At 43.9% G+C, this 8,823-nt stretch overlaps 1 protein-coding gene across 5 annotated transcripts in view; it reads right to left on the reverse strand.

Annotated features, from left to right (window-relative positions):
• SMPD3 (sphingomyelin phosphodiesterase 3) overlaps positions 1–8,823 on the reverse strand; it is a 177,969-nt gene that overhangs the window by 86,557 nt on the left and 82,589 nt on the right. Inside the window, exon 1 of one of the 5 annotated variants that reach the window (XM_006019062.3) lies at positions 5,836–5,924. The exons of 3 other annotated variants lie outside the window; for them this stretch is intronic. The gene's annotated coding sequence lies outside the window, so the exon portion shown is untranslated. Of the gene's footprint in view, positions 1–1,114; positions 1,163–5,835; positions 5,925–8,823 lie in introns of those variants that run through there. One more of the 5 variants, XM_006019064.3, reaches the window with a different exon arrangement.

Here is an 8,823-nt window from a genome sequence, read left to right on the forward strand (position 1 = left end):
ATCTGCATGGGGCAGGTGGGGCTGGGGCTGCACCAGGCTGCACTCTGGGTAGGCGGCCGTGGTGTTGGGAGCAGGGGCTATACCTTCCTACTGCTCACCCAGGGGCAGGGCAGGCACAGGATGGAGCCGCTTCACTGCGCTGCCTCCAGACAAGTGGCATGCAGCGGTGGGAGCTGCCCCACCCCCCTCCACCCTATGCCCCAGACAAGCCATGACTCTTCCCATGCTTGCCCTGTCCCAGCTGGACAGCACTTGCCCCAGCCTCTGTCTTAGCCCCAGCCCCTGCCCCACTCCCTCCATCACTGTGGGGGCCTTGATCTACCCCGCCTGCCACACCCCTTCCCTCCTCCCTCCCCTTCAACCACAACAGACTTACCAGCTGCATGCAACTGTAATCGAGCATTGTAGAGTAACCAATACCTCATTTATAACATTGTTCCTATGGGAAAACTGTTTCTAAGTTATAATGTTTCAACTTAAGGCACTGTTTTCAGGAACCAACTGTGTTGCAAGTCTCAGGACTGCCTGTAAGTGTCTTGTCTTCCATTTTTATACATACTACAGCAGTGGCACTCAAACTCTGGCTCACGAGACCATGTCATCCAGCCCATGGATCTCCCTATTGGTCTAGAAATTTGGTGGGTGGGGAACGGTGTTCATTGCTACTCACCCCTCCTGTCATATTTCCAGATTCATTGGGAGTCTCATGGGCTGGATGACATGGCCCTTCACCACAGATTGGTCTGGTGTGAGGCTAGATCTGGCACATGGGGTTGGGCTGGGCTGGCATGCAGCCAGATCTGGTGCATATGGTCAGATTGGAGCATGTCTGGACCCCGAATGAGGACTGACTCCATGTCCTGACCTGTGCTGGATCAGGCCCAAGGACCAGATCCATGCCATTCATCTGCGTTGTGGTGCCAGAAGGTTGAGCACACTCTACAAGAGTATAAAAAGATGAGCCAAAGTTAAAACCACAATTTAAACAACAGTAATTTTTCAGGTGCTGGAAGCTTTTGGATTCTTATTTAGAATTGTGCCTTCATCCAGTACAAACATCATGGCCCTCACATAACTTTTAGCATGCAAATATAATATCCAAGATCTATTTTACCTTTAACTTTTTCAGTTGGAGGTCAACTGCTGTAACTGTTTTCCACGGGAGTCGCAAGGAAAATAGTATCTAGGCAAGAAATTATCTTAGTAATATTATTTCATTGAAAATAAGTTATTCAGGTGCATTAAAATTTGGTCAGATATGGTAAAAAAAAAGTGACCAGATTAAAATGGCACCTTTTGATTCAACAGGTCTGCTTTGTGTGTGTTCAAGAGTTAAATTCAGTATCAAGAATGAATTTTTACTAATCAGCCCCTGGACAGCCAGCACAACTTTGAGAAGTAAAATGGATTCTTTTCATGGCATGTGGATTATCAATATACATGCGGTTCCATTTATAGGATTACGTCTGCCTGGCTATTGTCCTCAAATGGTACTCGAGTCAGCGGGGTTGCACAGGTGAAAATGAGGGCAGCATTTCGCCTGCAGAATCTATTACTAGGGATGCACATGTTCTAAAAAAAATATAGCGGGATTTTCAAATCAAATGAGGATCTTCCAGGGTTGCAAGCTTAGCAGCAAGTGAAAATAAATTTAATCTTGAAATCACTTAACTGATAAATTAGTTAATTCATAAAATGAAGTGAATTCCTAAAAAAATAAAAGAGTATTTCTTAGGGTGATATATTTTATACAGTTGGTCCAATAGTTAGGATAGAATGAGACAAAATTTTGAATACTAGACATTCTTCATCAGCTCATGAAGAATGTATTGCATTCAAAAGCTTGTCTCCCTCTATCCCTGCTATACACAGTTGGTCCAATAAAATATATCACCCTAAAAAATCCTTGAGCCTTGCATAACTAACTCTTGGATCATCATTGTTACACTGTAACACTACTAAAAATTTAAGTACTCCTTATCAGAACAGAGTTATGCATTTAATATAAACAACTCTACCATAAACAGTTTGGTCATGGAACCTTTCTGCAGAGAAATGGAACTCCCATTCCTTCATGAGTTTATGCTATAATCTCCTGAATTTGGTGTCAGACAGTGGTTGCCAGAGCAAAAATGTCAACATTTACTATAAATGCTATAATCTGAATGTTTTCTGTCAACATAACAGAAGTGACCCAGTAAAACCTATTGTTTTTTATATGGCAAGCATGTTTCTTTCTATTAGTGCATGTGCTGCAGTTGCAGGGAACTTCTCTTGCCTCTACTACATTTTGCAAGGCAGAGTAAGTACACCCACATAAGTGTTTCGGGTAAAGTAGCCCTTTGTTGGTCATGTCTAACACTCCTACACAGCCTTATAGGGGTTATTTCCAAAGGAGAATTTGCATTAATGAAGCAAATGCACACTGAGAAAGGATCAGAGCTCTGCTAGCAGAACAACACTATTTATGTAAGGCTGATTATTATGCATTCCAGGTTTGTAAGAGTTTAAGTGAAGTAGAGAGAACATACTGTTAGAACCTTACATAATTCATCCCAATCATTTAAATACTTTCTTGAAACAGCATCCCCTGGATGCCTAGCTATTTTAAGTGTTTAACAAGGTATACATAAAGAGGGTAATAATTATAATGGGGTTCTAATGAGCACTGCTATCAATGGGAGTCAAAGTACAGTAGATTTCAATGTCAAATAATTATTGCTGGGTGCACTGAGTGTATTAGCAAAAAATGGGGTGGAAAAAGCTTTTGGATTACCTATAATGAAGAAATTTCACACAAGAGCAAATATGATAAAAAAAGAAGAGCCTTAGTTTTACTTTACTCCTAACATGTTATATGAATTTAGCTTCTGACAGATGCTAGACTGACAGCTCTAGAGACTGAAGACAAAAAACTGCCAAGCATAGGAAACAGTACCTGAAATACCAGTATACCATGTTCCTAGTGTTGAGAAATCTCACTGGCTGGTGGGTCTTGTTCATATCTTCAGGGCTGAAATTATTACTAGTTTGGGGATTTAGAAAGGAATTTAATTCCAGGTCAGATTGATGGGGAGGACTGGCTCCCCGTCTCGCTCCTCCTTCATAACCTCCGCTTTCTTCTGCAGTGTGGGGCACAATCTACTTCCTAAGATCATTTCAGCTTATTGCTCCTAAAAAATTCCCTGATGATGATACCCATCAAAGCACTGGCAACACTCTCCCGCTCTTTTCTTATTTCACATTGTTTTTGAAGGCCTTCTTTTTTGCACTAGAGATCCTAAACTTATTACAAGATTTTAGTGATGTTTTGTGCCTTGTGGTGTGTAGGATAGACCAGAAAAGATGTGAAGTGTTTTGGACTTAACATCTAATACATTGTGGGTGTGTCAACTTGTGCATTAATGTGCAATAAGTTTACTGGGCAATAAAATATGGTGTAGTAAACTGTGCCTGGAAACATGTATACATGTGCACCCTATTGGGACAGAACTGCACCCAATAGTAGCAGCCCAGATCAGGGTTGCTCCTGCCCTGCTCTATGCCCTCCCAACCCCTGCACCATTCAAGGGGAGCTCCAGACACCCACAGGTGCCAGCATAGGGGCTGGCAGGGGGCATAGGGGTTGGTCTCCATGTGCACAGGGCTGAGAGAGCTGTGCTGATTGCAGGGGCAGTTGGGTCTCAGCCCTGTCCCTGCAGCCGGTACAATTCTCCTGACCCTATGCACATGAGGCTCAGTCCCAATGTGCACAGGGCAGGAGACAGCCCCCCTGCAGCCAGAACAACTCCCTCTGCATGGGGGCTTAGCCAAGCAGCAGTGGTCCCTGCTGCCTGAGGTGACCGGGAGCAAAACTGGTAACTGGAGGTAAAGTAGCCCTTTGTTGGTCATGCCTAATACTTCTACGCAGCCTTACAGGGGTTATTCCCAAAGGAGAATTTGCATTAATGAAGCAAATGCATACTGAGAAAGCATCAGAGCTCTGCTAGGCAGGACAACACTATTTATGTAAGGCTGATTATTATGCATCTCAGGTTTGTAAGAGTTTAAGTGAAGTAGAGAGAACATACGGTTAATACCAAATTTGTACTACAAATCAGTACCAAAATTGCTCCCAGTCAGTATCTACACATGTGCTACTGCACTTTACCAAGTGCACTATTTATCTAGTTCCTGTATGTGTTGGTATCAACAAATGGTGCATTAGACTAATTTAATGTGCAGCAAGTCCAGCACATGTGTAGACAATGATGATACTTTGCTGTGCATTAGATTAGTTTAATCTGCAGAAAAGTGGCTCATATAGACACACCCTGGTACCTGTAACTGGCCCCTTCCAGTCCTATATTAAGTCAGAACAGTTTCCATAGCTAACAGCACACTTGGGACTGACGTGGTTAGTATTCAGGTCCAGCTGCCTTTAGTTGCAAACACAAATAAACAGGGACCATTTTTGCAGCTAGGTCATATGGGCACAGACTTCAATTCAAGTCTGGACCAAAGTTTAAACACACACCTTTTGAGCTATAAAGAAGAAGCCTTCACTCTGCCACCATCCCATCAGTTGCTTACATACAAAAATATTTTAATGAATGGGAATGAACTTGAGACCTTCACAGAACCCAAAGCATAAACCACTGCAATGTGACCAACAGGGATAACACCCTCAGTTGCATGTTGCAGGCTGCTGTCATGTTGAGGTCCAGCCATATAAAAATACCTCCCTTCTAAAATCACTATAATAAAGGAACTTCCCTACCCCACAACCTGGAGGAGTCTTTCTGAGGGTGAGAAGATAGTTATGTCCAAGCTATGCCCATTTCTTCTTAAGTTTCTTGGCCAGGACTGCCAACAAGTTGCCAGCCAACGTCAAGTAGTTTAAAGTGGTCTCTTTCTTACTGAAGGGTGAAATGAAGACCAAATGCATACAGACCACCGAAGAGCTATCAGCTGATGCAGCTTTTGACTACTGTAACCTGTGCTGAACTGAACACATCACCTACCTGCAAAAAAGCCAGACAGCTCATGAATAACAGCCTAAGCCATCTGGTCTTTCATGAGATATGAACCATTGTATGTAAGGGCAGTTTTTGTAGCTAATGTCATTTAATTATTGCATGTTATTTTATTGTTAATGAGAACTTACAGAATTCACCAATTTGTGTTCCAGATCCCAGCAAAATTTCTTTGAAAGTTATTATCCTGCCACCAACTGAGAGCTGTGACTGACTCTACAAAGGCAAAGAAGGCCAGACGGTGAGCAGCAAAGGCACCAAGTTCTTTTTCTTGATGGTCCCCATGTCTTTGGCTAATCAGCAGCCAGGTGGGGGAAGCAAGAGGCAGGGGAACATACAAGATTAAAGGAGCTGCTGCGTACTTTTGTCATGAATTCAGCAGGTCCTTATTTATATGACTTATGCAAGCAAGCATGTGGCAGACATTGCAAGTATTCACTTGGATTATTTCCTAAGCCTCCATTCACTGAAACTTGTTCATCCACAGCACTTGACCAAAGCTCCTCCACTCCCCGCCTCGCCCACACGCATACACACTCACTCACATGCAGAAATCAGGATTTCTCAAAGAGGAAAAAAACTGGCTAACTTCCCCAGAAAACAGATTTGCAGCAAATAGTTTCACTAACTCTAAGCAGTCTTTTGGTAGCTGGATCTCTTCAAGTATGCTATTCAAGTGCTATTTTTCAGTCGCAAACGCTCAGTGCCAGTCTCTATAGTAACTCTCATCAGTTACTTCTGGTATCAGTAATGCAATAAGGTGTCGTGATGCAAACATTGGTAGGATTGAGGAAGGTAGAAAATCTTACATTTAACCTACTTTTTACTGTAATGTCACCAGTTCTCTCTCGGGCTAGAGTTTGGATCAAAATACTTCTCCAGAGTGTTTCTTTCAGTAGTACATTTGGAAGGCTGAAAAAAAATAGGTTTATGGACTTTCCAGGAAAAAAAATAACTTTAATAAAAATTAATCTTGTGCTGTCCTCCTACCCGCACATATACTTAAGTTGTATACTCTCAGGACTCATAATAAGGCCTGCTTCTGCAATCAAAGGATAGACTATATAATAAAAGCAATGTGCTTGAAAACGTGGATTAATAATCCTTATTGCTAGTGCTATATTTTTAAATAAATGTCGTGGTCTCCAAGGCTTTAACAACATTAAATGCACAGCACTATTTCCCCATTTATTACTAAGCATACACTGTAATATTGCTTGTAAATTCTTGAAACACTAAAGCAGTTTGAGTGCCAGATTGTCCTGCAAAGATGCAAGGGGCTTTCATACAGCACTGATGTTTGGGAGATGCCAACTATCTCCTATTCCTAAGTCTTTATCACTTCTACTATTTCCAGTTTTTGCTGAGGTGGAGTTAAATATCTTCAAATAAAAGACAAAACATTAAAACATGAAAAACAGCAAAGGTAAATAATGGCATTAATAATAATAATAGTAATAAAAAAAAATCAGATGAAAGCAGCTTCTACACACATCCAAAAATAGAAGGGGTACCACTGTAGGGCACTTGTACATGTGATGGGGGTTTAGTCCTCAGGGTTATTCTATGCCCCCTAAATTGAAACAGTGGGTTTTTAATTGAAACTCATTTCAATTTTCCGTCACATTACAGTGAATCCTTTTTTGTTGTCTTTTTGGGTTTTTTTGTTTTTTTAGAGCCAGAGCCTGCCCATGGCTGGGTGGCAAGCTGCTGGTGGGATGAGTGGCCTCTGAGCTGCAGGGGCCCCCGGTCCTTCCCTCCATGGCAGCAATACCCCGCAGGGCCACCTACATGTGCAGCTAGTGGGTGGGGTGTTGCTCCAGCTCGAGGCAGCACCTGGCCCAATCCAACCCCAGTGGGCTTCTGGTGAGTGAGCTCGGGGAAGAGTTTGATTGGACCAGGTGCTGTCTCCAAGCTGGGGTAGCACCCAACCTGCTAGCAGCCCACCCTAGCAGCCCTGAGGGGCACTGCTGCTGTGGAGGAAAGGACTGGGGCCCCCCATAGCTCAGGGGCCACATGGCCCACTAGCAGCTTGCCCCCAGGCTGTGGAAGAGGCAGGCAGGTTCCACCAAAAAAAGAAAAGAGGATCGGGCCCCTTGCCACTTCTGCCTTCAGCAGGCTCCTGCAGCCAGCAGAATGCCAGGGGCTGCCCAGGAATGAGCTGGCTTGTCCCTGGGACAGTGCAGGAATGTGTTAGGCAGCTGGGTTTGCTGGCTGCTGGAGAAGACAGTAGGGATGGTGCACGGGGTGTTGGAAGCCTGAGCAGGCTCGGGAGAGTGTTGGATCAGGCGCCTCTGAGCTGGGGCAGCATCCAGCCAACTAACAGCTGCTTCATTGCAATTTGCAACATTGCAGACTAAACTACATCAGAATATAGCTTAGTTTGCAACAATGCAAACTCATTTAAAACCCCTAAAACTCTTGCATGTGTACAGTGTGACACCATTAAGCCACACAAAATGACACTTTTTCACTTGTACATGGTAATAGTGTCACTTGTACAAGTGCCCATAGAGATTTACTTGTTCAGAGACATACACTTTCTTTGGTGACAACCTACTTCATCAGATGCTATAAGTAGTCCATTTATAGCATCTGATGAAGTAGGATGTTACCTAGGAAAACTTACACCTCTCTGAATCATTTAGACTTGAGGGAACCACTGTGCCTTGCCTACTGCCTGACTTAGGCTAACAAGGCTAACTACCTCTTTCTACTCAAAAATAAAAAAGGAACATGGTCCTGAATAACTGCCTGACTCAATTCTCACCCAACTGACTTTTGGAGTTCAGCTCATATAGCTCAAATCTGATTTTATTTTCAGTAAGGTAAGTAATTTCCATGATTTTAAACAAATCAAAAAGATGATTCATGCTTAAATGTTTGAAATGACCAGTGGCTTTGACTTCCTCAGTTTAACTTGAGTCAGTGAGGATTTAGTCAGGGAACTTCTGGAGGGATTGGACGTATTTAAATCAGCTGGTCCTGATGACCTCCACCCCAGAGTGCTGAGGGAATTAGCAGAGGTCATTGAGGGACCCCTGGCACAGCTTTACGAGGACTTGTGGTGCTCTGGTGTGGTGCTAGAGGACTGGAAAAGGGCCAATGTGGCTCTCATTGTCAAAAAAGGGAGGAAGGAGGACCCAGGAAACTACAGGCCAGTCAGTCTTACCTCGATCCTGGGTAAGCTTTTTGAGAGAATTATCTTGGCACATGTCCACGAGAGGCCAGCAGGGGAGGTTATGCTAGGGGCAACCAACATGGGTTCATTAGAGGCAGGTCCTGTTAGACCAGCCTGGTGGCCTTCTATGATCAGGTCACAAAATCCTTAGATGCAGGGGCAGCAGTGGACATAGTCTTTTTGGATTTTAGGAAGGCCTTCAACACTGTCTCTCACCCCATTCTCATTAAAAAACTAGGGGACTGTGGCATCAACACCTACACAGTCAAATGGGTCACTAACTGGCTTAGATGGCTGCACCCAGAGAGTGGTGGTGGATGGTTCATTTTTGACCTGGAGGGATGTGGGCAGTGGGGTCCCCCAGGGCTCGGTCCTCTGACCCGCGCTGTTCAATATATTCATCAGTGGCTTGGACAAGGGGGTAAAAAACACCCTATTCAAATTTGCTGATGACACTAAGATGTGGGGGGATGTGGGCATGCTAGAAGGGAGGAATAGGCTGCAATTGGACCTGGACAGGTTACAGGGGTGGACAGATGAGAACAGGATGGGTTTCAACACTGACAAGTGCAAGGTGCTGCACCTAGGGAGGAAGAACCAGCAGCATACCTACAGGCTGGGGAACTC

Source organism: Alligator sinensis, unplaced genomic scaffold (genome assembly GCF_000455745.1).
Source record: "Alligator sinensis unplaced genomic scaffold, ASM45574v1 scaffold97_1, whole genome shotgun sequence".
Lineage (NCBI taxonomy): Eukaryota > Metazoa > Chordata > Crocodylia > Alligatoridae > Alligator > Alligator sinensis.